At 30.9% G+C, this 18,583-nt stretch overlaps 2 long non-coding RNA genes across 2 annotated transcripts in view; one reads left to right on the top strand and one right to left on the bottom strand.

The window, feature by feature from the left end:
• LOC142330021 (uncharacterized) overlaps positions 1 to 5,316 on the bottom strand; it is a 73,636-nt gene extending 68,320 nt beyond the window's left edge. Inside the window, exon 1 of the long non-coding RNA XR_012757649.1 lies at positions 5,121 to 5,316. This is a non-coding gene — a long non-coding RNA (uncharacterized LOC142330021). The remainder of the gene's footprint in view (positions 1 to 5,120) is intronic.
• LOC142330022 (uncharacterized) lies at positions 4,916 to 13,804 on the top strand. Its single transcript, XR_012757650.1, has 2 exons — positions 4,916 to 5,002; positions 13,502 to 13,804. It is a non-coding gene; the product is annotated as an uncharacterized LOC142330022 (long non-coding RNA).
• The last annotated feature ends 4,779 nt before the right edge of the window (positions 13,805 to 18,583 follow it).

The following is an 18,583-nucleotide window of genomic DNA, read 5'->3' as shown; positions in this document are numbered from 1 at the left end:
TTATATTAAACAGACTGAAAAATCTACTCCACATTACAAAAATAATACAATTGTTATAATTAATACAAATTACCCCTAATTTATTTAATTTTCCATTTCATTCTTATCAAAAACATTACCAGATGCAAAAACAGTTGAACAGAAATAAAATTAATGAAAATCCTTATCTTTCTTAAATTTTTTTAAAAAAAGGATTTAAATTTAATGAAAAAGTATTTAATCTAATATTGCTTTCATTTCCTATTTCAAACATAGAATTTTTAATATTGTGTCAAAAAACATTTGAATTTTAATTTAAACTAGATAAACAATGGAAAAAATCAACTATAATAAAGATGAAAAAATTGGAAGAAAACATGTGATTAAATAGAATAATTTTGAACACAAGAACTAATTATAATTAAATCAAAAAATAAACTATTATGAGTAAAATAAAAAATATAATTAAATCACAGGTAGAAAAAAGTAATAAAATAAAACCTGATTAAAATCCCCATCTCAGAATAGAAATTATTAAACAATTTTCAGAAAATAAATTTTATCTTGGAGAACAATATATATTTATAGCACAAATATATATTTATTATAGTACAAAATAAAAAAAATAAAAATAAAGAAACCCTAAAGAATGTAAATAATTTAAAAGATCCCTTACAACAAAAATCTTAGTCCTCCTAAATGATCACAAGCAATACCAATTAAGTAAAATAAACTAGATTAAAAAATCCATGTTCAACCATAAAAGAAACTCAATCAAACCTAAATTAGTTATAATTCACAAATAACTAAACTTATGTGACAAATAAGCAATGAGAATTTTTAACCCTCTAAGAATTAAACAAAATAAAAAATAAGCAAAGATTAACAAAAAAGAATAGCTATAACTAAATAAAAAATAAAATAATAAACAAATAATGAATTAAACCATGACCACTAAGCTTTAATATAACACCAATTAAAATTGTTGATCCAGAATTGGAGCTTCAATATCAGCTTTTGGTAATCACGTGGGGGGGAAAAAAAAAAAAAATATATATATATATAGATATATAAATATTAACTTAAATGCAATCTATTTAAGTTTATTTTCCTCTTGAATGGATAGAATTAAATATAACAAGACATATTTTACTTTAAAATGTTATCTTTATTAATCTTTTGGATTAACCAATAAACTATACAAACTTATGAATTAAATTCACTACATTTTACTTAGAATTCTCTAAGCTTCCTCAGGTGACAATATACATTCACACACATTATACAGAATTTTCTTGCATACTAAGAAATTAACTGATCCTTTTATCCCATATAAGAAATTAACCCATCCTTTTTTTTCTGTTTAGCCTCAGGAATCACAGTCAGGTATTACTTCAGAGGATGATATGTATGAGTGTAAGTGAAGTGTAGTCTTGTACAGTCTTAGGTCAACCATTTTTGAGATGTGTGGTTAATTGAAACCCAACCTTCAAAGAACACTGGTATCTGGTGTCCATGATCTAGTATTCAAATCCGTATAAAAGTAACTGCCTTTTCTAGGATTTGAATGTTGGAACTATCTACTTCGAAATCAGCTAATTTGTAAAGATGCATTTACCACTAAACCAACCTGGTGGGTTTGAACTACCCATCCTAGATAACAATATTTTGTCTCCACCCTTATTGTAATAGATCCCCCTACTCACACATCGCTCATCTTATATTTAGAAAATTATATGTATCTCTTTATATAACCTGATTACTAATTCCTGTGTATTGAAACCTTTACAATGCACATATTTTTCTCAAAAATTACAAACAAATGTAGATTGGGGTTTAAAAACCTGAAGAAAAGGTGTCAGATGAATCGGTGGAATTTAGAGAAGTTTGTGGAAGAGGAGGTAAAGAAGATTTTTGAGGAGGACATCGAAAGAGGTCTGAGTAAAAACGGTAAGGTAGAAAATGTAGAAGAAGAATGGGAAAATGTTAAAAAGGAAATTCTTAAATCAGCGAAAGTGAACTTAGGCAGAACAAAGAGAACTGGTAGAAAACCTGATTTCAAACAACATATTGCAGCTTATGGATGAACATAGAAAATATAGGAATGCTAGTGATGAAAAAAGTAAAAGGAACTATCGACAATTAAGAAATACTTTAAACAGGAAGTGCAAACTAGCGAAAGAAGAGTGAATTAAAGAAAACTGTTCAGAAGTGGAAAGAGAAATGATCATTGGTAAAATAGCCGGAGCATACAGGAAACTTAAGGAAAATTTTAGAGTACATAAATTAAAATCTAATAATGTGTTAAACAAAGATGGTACACAAATTTATAGTACAAAAAGAAAAGTCAATAGGTGGGTGGAATGGAATATATTGAATTGTTATAAGGAGGAAATGAATTAGAAAATTGTGTTATAGAGGATGAAAGGGGAGAAACAATACTGAGATCTGAATTTAACACCATTAAAAGAATTGAATGGCAGAAAGGCTCATGGAATAGACAGAATACCTGCAGAATTACTGTGTACTGCAGGTGAGGAAGCGATTGAGAGATCATACAAACTGGTGTGTAATATTTACAAAAAAGGGAAAGTTCCGTCAGACTTCAAAAAGAGTGTTACTGTCATGATACCGAAGAAAACAGGAGCAGATAAATGTGAAGAATACATAACAATTAGCTTAACTAGTAATCTCATCAAAAATCTTAACTAGAATTCTGTACAGAAGAATTGAGAGGAGAGTGGAAGAAGTGTTAGGAGAACACCAATTTGGTTTCACGAAAAGTACAGGGACAAAGGAAGTAATTTTAGCATCCTGATTAATAGTAGAAGGATGATTAAAGAAAAACAAACCAGCATGCTTGGCATTTATAGACCTAAAAAAGGCATTTGATAACGTAGACTTGAATAAAATGTTCAGAATTAAAAAAAAATTAGGATTCAATACACAGATAGAAGAACAAATTAGAATATTTACAGGAACCAAACAGCAACAGTAATAATAGAAGAGCATAAGAAAGAAGCCGTAATAAAAAAGGGGTCCGACAAGGATGTTCCCTATCCCCATTACTTTTTTAATCTTTACATAGAACTAGCAGTTAATGATGTTAAAGAACAATTTAGATTCGGAGTAACAGTACAAGGTGAAAAGATAAAGATGCTACGATTTGCTGATGATATAGTAATTCTAGCTGACAGTAAAAAAGATTTAGAAGAAACAATGAACAGCATGGATGAAGTCCTATGTAAGAACTACCGCATGAAAATAAACAAGAATAAAACAAAAGTAATGAAATGTAGTAGAAATAACGAAGATGGACCACTGAATGATACGAAGAGAAAAGATTGTGGAGGTAGAAGAATTTTGTAATTTGGGAAGTAGAATTACTAAAGATGGATGAAGCAGGAGTGATATAAAATGCCAAATAGTACAGGCGAAACAAGCCTTCAGTCAAAAATATAATTTCTTTACATCAAACATTAATTTAAATGGGGAAAGGATTTTTGAAAGTATATGTTTGGAGTGTAGCTTTATATGGAAGAGAAACTGACAATCGAAGTACCTGAGAAGAAAAGATTAAAAGCTTTTGAAATGTGGTGCTACAGAAGAATGTTAAAAATCAGAGGGGTGTATAAAGCAGATTGATGATGAAAGAAGTATTTGGAAAAATACAGTTAAAAGAAGAGACAAACTTATAGGCCACATGTTAAGGCATCTTGGGATAGTCGCTTTAATATTTGAGACAGGTAAAAGAAAAAAATTGTGCAGGCAGGCAACGTTTGGAATATGTAAAACAAATTGTTAGGGATGGAGGATGTAGGGGGTATATACTGAAATGAAATGAATTGACTAGCACTTGACAGGGAATCTTGGAGAGCTGCATCAAACCAGTCAAATGACTGAAGACAAAAAAAAATATTAGGGTTTATTAATCAATCAAAATCTGTTATTTATTTAAAAATAAATCTATTTATTTATTTTAAACCATGGATAAAGTTGGACTGTGCATTACCATTTCTCAGAGACAGGTTGTATAGGATATGGCATAAAATTCTCACAGCCACAAAACTAAGACTGAAAGTTTAAGAAAAAGATATATATGTGGATTATGGCAGCTAAAAAACATTTTAAAAATATGAGGGAATTACCTGCAAAGAATCAGTAGAGAATTAAAAAACCAGTGTACTTCTATGCCTACTATTAAATAAAAGATATAAAAAACATACATAAATGTTGAAGGTAAAATTGCTATTTTTAATGAACGTGGTTCTTGTATCTAGTTTATTTATAATTTTTATTAATGTCCTACTTTCAAAAAAATAAATAAATTTTAAGATAAATTTTATGGCAAAGCTACATCTTTTGCAGATGATACTACTCTAGTATATTCATAAGAATCTTGATAGGTTGCAAACTATAATGCAGAGTGATCTGGATAATTTCAACTTATTGCTATCTTCACCTGATAATAATTTTGCAAAATGCTATTGAACAGGTAATGTGTGGTGCAACTAGGAAAACATTTTCACCTTTTTTTCAGTAAATACCTGTATTTTTCATTAATCTCTTTGTTTATAAGGTCTTCTAACCTTTTACAAATGAAGTGGTAACAGCTACGGGTGAAAGCTATTATATAACTAAGCAAACTTTTACAGAAAGTATTACTGTTCCAAGGCCTTACTATACATTGTTTTAAACATCTTTATTTTGTTACACCTATGTTCTTTAAGCGCCTAATAGGTAGTATAAGAGGTACCTTTATAATTTAAATTAATTAATTTAAAAGAGTGAATTTTTTACTTTACAATTGATTAGATGAAATGGAAGCACTGTATTCAACGGTGATTTTGTCTAAATGAGAGTAGTCAATTTTAAATTTAAATGTTACGTTAATATACATCGTGGTATCAATATTTTGTGTGTGTGTGTGTGTGGAGGGGGGGAGGAAGAAACGGAAGAAAATGTTTCTAATTATAATTACCGATTTAGTACTTCTACCTACGGACAAGCTTTTCCTTTATAGGTAAAACATTTTCATATGCAACTATCAAAAACAGTGAGCTAAGTTTATCGACATATTAATACATATGTGTACATTACTACTACACTAATTGAAATTTGACATAACCTACAAATGTTACCTGAACTTAAATCCAAACTAGCACTTGGTTCTATATTAACACGTGCTTTTCCCCCATTTCTTTTCTTCCTGGACGAGTTACAGATTTTTAAACTATATATTTGGTTTATCGAGGGCTTTTTGTATTTAACAACAAAATAATCGAACGATTAACTCACTATTTATAAACACACACACACCCAATGCTTACTTGAAACTTCAATAATAATTCTAACAATGAAGCCAAAAAATGAAATAAAAAAAATTCTCTAACGAAAATACCACTCTGAAAGCCAGTATTAAGAATTGAAACAAAAATTCACAACTGTGATCCCAAAGCTGTAATTCAGGTTTTACCTGGAAAAATATGCTTGAAGTAGGGGAAAAATGAAAAAAATTAATACTTAATTTTGTATTACCTCCCCTTAAACCACTATCAATTACTTTGAAGCACAAGGTAAATTTGAAAGGATACGTTGGTTGTAAAACTGCTTGACTTCTTATAAGCAGTATACTTATAACTTATAATGTTGTTAACTACTACTAGCCGAGTGGTAGCGTCTCGGCCTTTCATCCGGGGTTGGAATCCCGGTCAGGCATGGCATTTTCATACACGCTACAATTATTCATCTCATCCTCTGAAGCAGTATATAACTGTGGGCCCGGAGGTTAAAAAAAATCTATTGCAAAGATAAACTTGCTCTAAGTATTTGCAGTATCTAAAATCTTAAATAACATGATTGTCTTAAATACACGCTCTTTAATATAGATTAAATAAAGAGCGTGTAGATGACCATTTTGTATAGAATTTATTTTTCACATTTTTTTAAGCATATACTCCAACTTGTCATCATATGTCTAAGTCAGTTCAACTGCTGAGCTGCTATGTTGGAACAAATATGCATCCTAAATATATTACACTCCTTTTTGAGCAGCGTAAAAATTGAGATACAACAATATTTAATGTTCTTTCTCAAAATGGATTTTACGTTCAGAAAAAATTATCTAGTAGAGGGATATTCAAATCCCTTCCTGCTCCATTAAGTCTGCGGCCTTCCTCCTGCACCCTTAATCAATAAAAATCAGAGTATTGTACTGCAAAAGCTTTGTTTTCCAAAACACTATCTGCCTTCAAAAAAAAAACTACAAAATATTAGGAAAGTTCATATAATACTAGTGAATCTGTACTCTTAACAAGAACAAGGTCATCAATAGGAATTCTGAGATTTGTAAAAAACAAATCTACTTTCAATTAATACTTTACATCTTACGATGCTTTCTAATTTGATACTTACAATTAACTGTAGACACATATATTTAGCTGTCGACACATATTTTAGCAGTTTTCAATAAAACTTGAATGATTTTCAACATCATTTTTGATAAACAATTGTAATATAAATTGCAAAACTGATTGACTACTCGGTAAGCAGTCTACTGCTTTATTTTATATTGTTGTAAATCTACTCCAAGGATAAAATTTTCATCAAAGAATTAACTAACAATAGGCAGATAATAATTGGAGTAAGAAGAGATGATTGTGATTCTATGAGATCAAATCATTGTTAAAAATTCTTTTATATTATGTATGTCACTTTTAAGACCATAATGGATCACTTTAGTTCATTTTGGCAAGCTTTCTTTTCTTGCTGATTTGTTGTTTTTCAGCTTTTCTTTTTTGCCAGTAATTTCTGAGGGTTTCAGATCTTCTTGCCCTTTCTTGTTCAGAGTACACCGCGTTATTGTTTTCTTGGGTTTTGATATGAATCTTGTTTCTTTTTTAATTTCTCATAGTTTCCAGTTTGTCGGTAAACCTTGTCTGGTACGGTCCAAATATGGTTTCGCATCCATAAAGTATTTCTGGTTGGATAACTGAGTAATAATGTCTTATTTTTGTGTTTATGAACATGCATTTTTTGTTATAGATGTTTTGTGTTTTTATTGTAGCTTTGATTAGTTTATTTATTCTTTCATTCCAGTTTGGATTTTCTTGGAGGTTGTGTGTGATGTTTTCCCCCAAATATTTAATGTTTTCTACTAGTTCTATGTCATTATTATTTATTTTTACTTTGCTTATGCATAGCGGGTCTCTCACCATAATTTTGGTTTTTTTTTCTGCAATCTTCTAGTGTTGACAGTTGGTATCTGGCCTCTTCTATATTTTGGGATAGTAGGGCTAAATCGTCCGCAAAGCCTAGGCAATTTACTGAGATACCTTTTCCTATTTTAACGTTGTCTTTATTTAATTTTTTCCAATCCAGTATTATAAATTCAAAGGCACAGTTGAATAAAAGCGGTGACAGTCCATCTCCTTGTCTCAGTCCTGTTTGATGTCGAATGGATCAGATATTTCTCCCCTGAATTTGGTATCCGTTAGTGTTAGTCTGATGATTTTGACTAGTTTTGGGTGAAGCCCTAAATTTCTCAGGATTTTTGGCAGGGATTCTCGATGTACACAATCGTATGCTTTCTTGAAATCAATAAAAGTCACTACCAGCTGTTTACTCCTTAGTTTATACCTTATAATTAATTTTAAATTTAGAATTTGTTCTGGGCAGCCTTGCCATGGTCTAAATCCCCCTTGTTCTTGTTGGTCTTTGATTCTGTTGTAAATTATTCTAGATAGAATTTTGTAAGTGCAATCTAGTATGGAAATTCCCTTATAGTTGTCAGGCTTGGTTTTATCACCTTTTTTATGTAAAGGGTGGATTATTGCGGTTTGCCATTCTTCCAGAAAATCCTCTTTGTGCCATATTTTTACCATTAATGGTTTTATTGATAATCTCTTGAACCTTCCAATTTACAATTAGTACAAAGTAAGTTTGAACTACCTCTAACTAGGTACAAATGGTGTTACAGTTATATTAGAATATGTTAGAATACATAACTTTTATGTATATAACAATAATATATATTCTATAACAATAGAAACAAACCTGCAAACCCACTTCAGATTAATATTTTACTCGTACGTCCAGCTTTCCTTTCTAGTTAGATACTTATGCTTAACTGTAGACCAGACGAATACTTGTGCTGTTGCTGCTTTTTTGAGGTCACAAATCAAACTTTATTATCAAATATTAAATGTAATCATAACAGCAAGTGTTTCCTTAAACTCAATTGATATAATAATGAATATTTAATAAATAACAGTTGGATTTTTTGTGAAGTCTACAGTAGGGATCATATACTGCCGTATTATATTGTGTACCTAATTATTTTAACAAGATTTGTAATTCTGTTAAAATAATTAGGTACACAATGGTGATATGATCAGTGATCAATGACAGCCGATTGATTATTTATTACATTACTGTTATGATAGTGCATTATGATTAAAATGTAAATGTACATTACCAATATAAATTGTAAAAATGCTCGACTTCTTTATAAGCAATATATTATATTTTATTTGGTAATATAAATCTATTTAATGTGTTCTTGCAGCTTTTTACTTTCCCGCCTAGCACTATAGCAATAGAAGGTAAAGTACGGTAATCATTCAAATTTGGACATATGTGGTTTACATCGGATCTTTATGTTTCGAGATCTAAGGAACCCAAAAACCAGATGTTCATATGTACATGTTCAGTATCGCATCCTAAATCTCCAGAACTACTCAACCAATTTTGACCAAACTTTGTCAGATTATTTCTATGTATGGGGAATTGATGCTATTAAATTTTCAACTTAAAAAGTTAAATGGGTGAGGCTGTAGAGCAAGGTCACCCTCAATATCTTGAGATTTTGCCTAATTAAGGTCTTATTCTTCTTAGGACACAATTGTTAACAATTAAAAAATTATAATATTTCAAAGTTTGCAAAATCTCACCCCCACCCCAAAAAAATTCTCAAAATAAACTAGCGGCCAAGTGGGTACAATAATTCATTAGTACCCACTGTCACCACAAGGAAAACTAGTGTAGCACTGACGTACAGCTACTGTAGTTGTCTGCTGTTGTAACGTCAATAGTGAGCAATAGAATTAAATAAATGAATATTTAAGGTGTAAAAAGTATTTAAAGAGGATGCTAGTACCACCACACCAGCACGAATTAAATACAGTATGTGTGCGCACTTAAATAAACAAAAAAATACATTTTAAAAAAATTAATATTTTAAATCAAGTTGTGCATCAGAAAAAGGCCACGTGGCGGAAAGTCCTACAATTGTGTTAGCTTTTTGAAGTCGCAAATCAAATTTTGTCGTCAAATAATAAACATATCTAACAACAATTTTTTTCCTTAAACCCATGATATAATAATGGACAGTTGGACCAAGAATTTGTGTGTGTGGACTACAGTAGTGATCATATATATTGGCATATTATATTATTAACATAACTTGTAATACATTTCAATAATGGTTTTATTGTTGATGATGATGGTCGTATGATCGCTGAACAAAGAACAATGATCTGGACCAATCGGTACCCACTGAACGATCTGATCTAACCGATGCTCATTGGACATGGATCAAATGCACAATGAACGGTGATTTATGACCTGAGCGGTGCTCAGTGAATAATGGTGATCGTGATCTGATCAAAGCCAATGACAGCTGATTTATGGTGATGATTCCTAATTATTAAATTTCTGTTATGTTATGTAATGTGCAAAACAAACTCAACTAATTTTTTTGTGTATCTGCAACTGAATGGGGAAAAGTTGATAATATTTGTAAAATAAGTTGTAAAAATCCTTGACTTCAAGTAAGCAGCATACTATATTTTATTTTATAATGTAAAGTTAAACAAAGGACAGATTTACATCAAAGAATTAACAGTTACAATAGGTAGGTAGTGAGCATATATTGCAATATTATATCATTTACAGGACTTTTAATACATTTCAATAATGGTTTTATTGTTGATGATGATGGTCGTATGATCGCTGAACAAAGAACAATGATCTGGACCCAATCGGTACCCACTGAACGATCTGATCTAACCGGTGCTCATTGAACATGGATCAAATGCAGGTTTTTTTTCACTAATGGATCACTTCTGACTAATAATTAGGTATTTTTTATGTTTGTAAACAAATTTTATAATTTTTAAATTCAGGAATTAACATTATTTTTTATTATACCATTCATTATTTTCAATAATTTTGTTACAAATTCAATAATTTGATAATAAATGTAATCGATTTAACCTAATAGATAAATTTAAAAATAATACATAATACTTTCAAAAAAGGAAAAAGAAAAAAGACATTAATGTTTAATTAAAAACAAAAAATTATGTACAGTTAATAAATCAGGACATAGATAATTTGAATTCTCAATACGTTCAAATTTTTGAACATTCAGTATATTATTATTAACTAACATTATAATAGAACACTAAAATAAATTATGGAAAACGATAAATACTCAATGTCATTTATATAATTTTTATTGTGGAAGTTGAATAAATTGCATAGAAATACCTTACAGCAAGCAACAGCAGAATATTTTTAAATGGCCAGAATCATAATTAATAGACTATTAACAAAATATTTATTTTTAACAAATGAAAAGTTATGAGAAATTTTGCTAATTTTTTTATGTATCATTACTTTACAATTTATTACTCCAAAATTTAACTGTAGTAATCTTCTTGAATCAGAAGATTCAAGTCTTCTGAGACAGCTAGTATAGTACAATCTCTACTAGAAAAACACCATAACAGGATGCAGGTGGATTGGAGGAATAAGAGAGGATCTTAAGGAAACTGTCTTACACCAGAAGACACCACATTAAGATAAAATTAAACAAGAAAATCAAAAACAAAGACGCCTGCTTCACACTCGCCAGAAAAACATACAACACGAACATTTTTAACACTAGAAAGGGCACAAAGAACAGAACTTATTAAAAAGTACTGGCAGGAACGCAAGGCTCAAACAGTCCCATCAAAGAGACTTTGATAATGGCTGACCAAAATGTTCTTATTATGTGGTCATAAAAAATTATATATATTTATATATATATATATATATGTCTCTTCTTTTAATTAAATTTTTCCAAATGCTTCTTTCTTCATCAATTTGTCGCAAAACCTTTTCATTTGTCACTTATCCACCCATCTGATTTTTAACATTCTCCTATAGCACAACATTTCAAAATCTTCTAATCTTTTCTTTTCAGGTACTCCGATTGTCCAAGTTTCACTTCCATATAAAGCTATGCTCCAAACATATACTTTCAAAAATCTTTTCCTGACGTTGAAATTAATTTTTGATGTAAACAAATTATATTTCTGAATAAAGGCTCATTTCATCTGTGCTATTCGGCATTTTATATCGCTCCTGCTTCTGCCCATCTTTAGTAATTCTACTTCCCAGATAACAAAATTCTTCTACGTCCATAATCTTTTCTCTTCCATATTCAGTGGTCCATCTACAATATTTCTACTACATTTCATTACTTTTGTTTTGCTCTTGTTATGTTCATGTGCTAGTTCTTGTGTAAAACTTCTTCCAAATCGTTAATTGTTTCTTCTAAATCTTTTTTACTCTCGGCCATAATTACCATGTCATCAACAAATCGTAGCATCTTTATGTTTTCACCTTGTACTGTTACTCCGGATCTAAATTGTTCTTTAATATTATTTACTGCTAGTTCTATGTAAAGATTAAAAAGTAACAGGAATAGGGAACATCCTTGTCGAACTCCCTTTTTTATTACAGCTTCTTTCTTATGTTCTTCAATTATTACTGTTGTTGTTTGGTTCCTATAAATGTTAGCAATTTTTCTTCTATCTCTATAATTGAAACCTAAATTTTTTAAAATGCAGAACATTTTATTCCAGTTTACGTTATCAAATGCGTTTTCCAAGTCTATAAATGCCACATATGCAGGTTTGTTTTTCTTTAATCTTCCTTCTACTGTTAATCTGAATGTTAAAATTGCTTCCCTTGTCCCTATACTTTTCCTGAAACCAAACTGGTTTTCTGCTAACACTGCTTCCACTCTCCTTTCAATTCTTATGCACAGAATTCTAGTTAAGATTTTTGATGCATGACTAGTTAAGCTAATTTTACTGTATTCTTCACGTTTATCTGCTCCTGCTTTCTTCGGTATCATAACTATAACACACATTTTGGAATCTAACGGAAAAGAGATGCGATGTATATAAAGTATATAATATATTATTATTATTTACTCATCAGAATACAAGATTTAATTAACTCATTTAAATAAACTTTCTTGGATGCTAAAGTAACATCTTGAAACTTCAAAGCCAAGAGGAAAAATGATCTGTCATTAACGGCGAGCCCTTATGGCGTAAGCCATACTGGTGGATTGAATGTACAAGAATCTGTCAATTCATTCAACTACAGCCAACAAGTCTATTTTTTGTGAAGGTAGATACTTTCGATGGCTAAATTCTTGCTTGTGACCATAACGGTGTATAGACATCGACCGCAATTGTAATCGCGCAGCTAAAAGAAGAGTTGTTACAGTAAATTAGTCTAATCATAAAAGGGGAGTCCGTCCCTGACTTCGTTTAACTTTATTTTATTTTACCAATTATAAGGCCAAATTTCGTATTTTAAATTGATGCAAGAGTAGTCTACATACATTTGACTACGGGACTAATAGCTCTATCTACGCTATTATCTATTTTATACCTAAATATAAGTTTTAAATATTTAGCTTTAACAGTAAATTGACTGCTAACTAAGATTACAATTAGCAACAGTTCCAAAGACCAGACTGCAGGTCTCTATGCCATCATTAGGTAGCCTAAAGAGGTAGCAGAAGAAAAATTAGTTAAAAAATAAAAATTGATTCATTAAATTTTAATCTCCCTCATCTAGAGTTGAAAACGATTTGTTTGTTTACGTCACTCGTATGAAGGGCAATATTCTGTTCATACATTTTGTAAATTAAGCATAGTAAACGATATTTGCTCATTAAAGCACAATAATTTTTTGATTTATTTATAACTGGAAAATAACTGATAAGTTTTTTTTTTGTTGCAAAACCCAGAAATACATATATATATATATATGTATGACAAATATCAGTACACAGGATCAAAATACTGTTTAGATTTTTATCTGGAACCGATCAGAATAGATTACATAATTGTAAATTTCTATGTTTGAGTTCATTGTTCAAAGAACTTTTATTCTGTTAATCCACATATCGATTACATTCATTGTAATTTTCCTTATATTATATAAGACTTTTTTAATATTTTATCAAAAATGTATTCATAATCGATCGTTAGAATTGAAGTAATATACTCGTGCTTTTAATGAACCACCTTAACACATAATGTGTTTTTTTTACTCCATTCTTTCTATATTCTCCTGAAGACGGGTGTAACAGGTGAAAACCTTTCGATAAATTTTATTGATAAGAGATTGTAGATTGTTATTATTATATAATTTTTATTTCTTTTTGCAGGGAAAAAGGATGAATATCACCAGATGTGGAAGAAATTTATAAATCATAAAGATTTATTATAATTAAAATTGTAATATTATCGTAATGTATAAATTTTTTTTTTACTATGTTATAAGCCTGTAATGTGAAATGTATCGTAGACATAAATATTGTTAGGCTGTTCTTATCAAGGTTTTGCCACGGTTTCCCTTGATACAATAGGGCAAATGCCGGAACAGTTCGTTTAGTTTTCCGTGGAATTTAATCTTTGATATCCTTATTCTTACCTAAAATAATGAAAATAAATATTTATTTATAATTTTATTTTTTGTAGCTTTTTTCATTACCTGCTTAATGCCGAATTAATGTGACCCCCATTAACCACTAAAAGTTGAAATTTAGCTCAAATACATAATTTTCTATCGGCTAGATGGCGCTCCGCCGTGTTACAGCAACCGTGTCCGTGCTGCATTATACATCGGTTTCAAAACAAGCGGAATGGAAGAGGAGGGCTGATCGCACGGCCACCAAGGAACCTAAACCCCATTAGATTTCTTTTTGGGAGGCATATAAAAATCATTATTCGGAGAAAATCCGCGACATCAACCATCTACAGGAGAGGGTTGTTGCAGTGCGACGGTAGCATACATTACACTCGACATCCTGACGAGTACGTGGGAAGAGCCGGATTACCGTCTGGACATTTGCAGGGCAACGAACGGTACATATATCGAAGTACACCAAGAAAAACTTCAAAATCTACCCGTTAAGGATAGACACTAATGTACAGTAAGTAAGTTATACTACCTTAAATATAATGCCGTTTAAATCGTACTTGAAATCAAACAGTTCTTATATAAAAACTCTGTATGTATATTTATTTGAGAGTAAAATCATATTTCTATGATTTGCATAATTTTTCCATACGCAACAGACATCCACACGTGGATCTAACTTACGAAGGATATCTCTACAGTAAATTTAAAGTAAAGTTTTAAGCGATTCAACGGAACATTTTTCGGAATTTTACAGAAATGGAACATTAAATAAACGGTAACTATCAGTTACCGTTAACTAGCATAGATGTCGCTCGGATTTCAGTTCCCCGGTGAAATAAGTCATACTGAAATTTTTAAGGCGTTATATAAGGGGTAAAATTGATGGTTTCTTATGTTTTTTGACCCGAAAAATAGAATAAATAAACCCAGAACTATCATCCCTTATTTTCACGATATCCAGCGTAGAACAGAAAAGTTCAGTAACGAAAACCGTTTTTTTAGGTTTGAAGTAGAATAACTTTGTTAAACAAACTTGTAGAGAGTTTAATTCTGAGAAAATCGTTGTAATATACTGTATGGAGAAAAAAAACTTTAAGGATTTGTAAAAGTAAAAACAACCGTTTTCTTTTTTTTATTTAGTAAAATATGTTTAACCTTTGAAAAATTAAAATAATTTTAATTCACTTTTAAAAAAAAAATACTCACTGTGGTTTATATTTTTTTAAATTTAAAATAAACGTTGGAAAATTCCACCGTTGACATCGATGCACTTTTCAACTCGTTTCCTTGCGTTCCTTGATGAGGGGCAACAGCACTGAGAATGCAAGCGATCAGTTCGTCACGTGCGTCTACTCTTTGCTTGTACACCTCTCATTTCATCCGTTCCCGTAAACAATAATGTAAGGGATTTAAGGTTCAGCTATCTACTCGGACAATTTACCAGCCCTCTACGTCCAGTCGTAGAGGGCTGGACGTAGAGTTTACGTAAATACCGGTACATTTTTCATCTAAAAACCGTCTTACTTTATTCGGGAAACGGGTCGGTATTCCATCAAGTCGATAATACATTTCGATTTGTTTCTACGATGACAAATTTTCAAGCAAAAAAAAAACATCGTTTAAAAATTTCTCCCCGTGACACGTTTTAGTAAGAAAGGGCCTAATTTGTTGTCGATCGTGCCGCATCAAACGTTCACCGAAAATTACGGCTGGAAATTTGATCCGACTGGAGCGTGTGGTTTTCTTCACACCACCGATGTGAATTTCACGTGTTGTTTACGCCGTTACGGATACAAGTAGCTTCGTCCGAAAATAGTACGAACGAGATTTAAAAGTAATTATGTTAACCCGCTGAAAAACCCGTCCGGCACGATCACCAAGCTTGAGGTGTTTTATTTTCTGGACGTGACAAGGATTCAGTCCTTGAGCGTGTAATGTCCTCCGTACTGTACTTTGTAGAATGTCGAGTAACGTAGAAATTCTTCGCGTGCTCGTTTTGGAACTAAACTGTACTACTTGAAGAAATTTTTCTTTTCATCGGCTTGTACCGGTTGGCGTTCAAATGAAACACGAGTGCTGTGAAGTGTGCTATTCTCACGAAGATTATTAAATTCTACAAATCAATTTGTTGTTTGCGATCTAAATTTATTACGCTAAAAAGTTGTTTTTAATTTTCATAAATTCATTCGCTGTTTTCTGTTAAATTTTGTTCCGTTTTGTTTTTAATAATAAAAGTTGATATTTTTTTGTTTTTCGTAGACTTCATTTCATCAATTTTCTCAAAATTAAGTTCTCTACACGTTTTCTTAATAAAATTTACGCATTTTTCAGTCGTTTAACAAAGTTATTGTACTTCAAACCTAAAAAAACGTGTTTTTCGTCACTGAATTTTTCTGTTTTACGGTGGTTATCGTAAAATCTATGGGAGATACAATATTGGGACCTGCTTTATTCGATTTTTCAGGTGAAAATCATAAGAACCCGTCAAGTTTACTCCTTTTATGACCCCCTTAAAAATTAAGACGTTTCGGTTAATCTGTTTTGCTTAGTTTTTACACGATAAGGTTTCCGAGATTTAAGTCGTGAAGAATCTTACAAGATGTGTATTTTACACGATCTTGGTGCGATAATTTACCCTATAGATTTTTTCGGACCGGCAGATATTGTTTTTTGAATACGGGCTATGGCTTACGGAGTCCTGACGAAAGGTCACCTATTTGGTTTTGAGTTTGAAACGGACTCCGTTGTGCGCCGTTTTTTAACCGAATCGTGTACTACTACTCTTTATCGGGATACTGACGTTCGAAAACTTAACGAAAATATTTTACGTTTCTCTTGAAAGGATCCAAAGCTTCCTCGATAGCAGCCCTTTCCTCGATGGACTACTGTATTTTAGAATAAACATAATCGTAAAGAACGAAACTATATCGCACTGTAGCTGGAACAGTTTACAACCGACAAAAATAGACGATTAGTAATAGCAGTATTAAACGCGACGCTAAAATAACTACACTTCGAGCCGATTAGGCTCGATTTTAAGTCCCGGTATTACAATAATGAAAAAGCTGCTTCAGAAGACCTTGCGTGCGAACGCACGCAAGGTCACGAAGACACGTGCGTGCGTGCGAACTCTTGCATTACTGATAAAGACATATACACATATAGTTTTATCCAGCTGTAACATTAGATTTTATTAAATAATAGAAAGCTTCATCAACAACCCCTTGTAAATAAATTTGTACCTTCAAAACTAGATTGAACTAACATACAATCTAGTTTTGAAGGCACAAATTTATTTACTGTAATATATAATTTGTGCTAGATTTTAAAAAATTCAGAATATAATAAAAGCGAAGTGTTTAAAAAAAAAATAAATATAAATAAAATAAATTTAATAAGTAAATTTTTTATAATAATAAATGCTTTAATAGAAAAACAATACTTCGATAGTCAATGATAAAAAAATAAAACAATAATTTATAAAATTGTATCGTTCATACGCTGTCAGAGGTAATTATTTTTTTGTTTAATTTTATTGGGATCACGCAACAACTAAAAACAACTTGTCAGTCTGACTACTGCTATGACGGTGCGGGGAGAGGGGGGAGATGAAACAAATGCAGCAGGTGGCTAACTTCACTCTGATTGGCTACCCTCGGACAGTACTGGTCACGCGATGGTACAACAATTCAAATACAACCGTAAATGTGCGTACGTGTGTGTGTATTGCGGTCGAATAACAAAGTTAATATCCCTAATATATTTCTTATATAGACGTTCGATATAATTAAATTAAATCAAGATTTGTCGATCATTTTATATCTCTATTATTACATTTTATTTAAAATAATAATTAATCTCCCTTAATTTTAATAATTTTTTTTAAAAATATTACGATTAAATTTATCAGTTTTATAAAGTAATTTACAAAAAAAAAAAGATTCTAATATTACATAATAACAGATAAAAATTTTCCAGTTTTATTTACAATTCGACCGACATTCAGTTCGTCACTTACTTTTATTTCAAATTTTAATAAAGCGTATAAAAAAGGCAATTCTAACCGAAATTTGAACACAGAAGTTTCTCTCTACCTATACTACCTGCAATTCTAGTATCTTTTGCCATAATGTTATCATTACTATTATTTTTGTTTTTACTCTTTATTCTAGTAAATACAAGTTTAAAATTATAATTTATTACCGATAAATTTCAAGCATTTTAAAATACGAAATTTAATATTTCAGAAACTAATAAAAGTGAAATACAAAATACCGTAAGAATTTGGTATGAAATTATATACTTATTTAGAGAATACGATTATCAAAATAAGAGTCGCTCTTGGAAAGTAATAAAACATCACAATCACTATCATCACCCCGTCTCTTAAACCTCACTCTGTCCCAGACAGCGCGAAAATTCTCTAACATTCTCTCTGTGGGTGCGTGTGAGCGCGTAAATTTTGTGGGGTATAAAGATCATTTAATTTCTTACCGAAGATGCACTATAGTGGATAATAATTTCTTATCGGATCTAACTTCTCCAGGGCGCTTTCAATTTCCAACCTCCACGATATTTATGCAAAATCGTAGTTCTGTTAAATATTATAAGGAATAAATATAGCCAAATCAAATTTAATTCGAATCTCTGACATATTTTTTTATGTATGTGTATCGATTCTATGAAATTATTTCGTAAGTACAAAAATTATATTTCTCACTGTAACAGGAGAGTAATCCCGTCTAAATTTTTTAAACGTTCAAGTTGATCGTCGCATCAAATTTACAAACTTTATTAAGACTTTTAGTGAAGAAATTATTTTATC

The sequence above is a fragment of the Lycorma delicatula genome, chromosome 9 (assembly GCF_047948215.1).
Source record: "Lycorma delicatula isolate Av1 chromosome 9, ASM4794821v1, whole genome shotgun sequence".
NCBI lineage: Eukaryota > Metazoa > Arthropoda > Insecta > Hemiptera > Fulgoridae > Lycorma > Lycorma delicatula.
The sequence above is the reverse complement of the archived record's forward strand: the minus strand, read 5'-3'. Positions and strand labels throughout refer to the sequence as shown.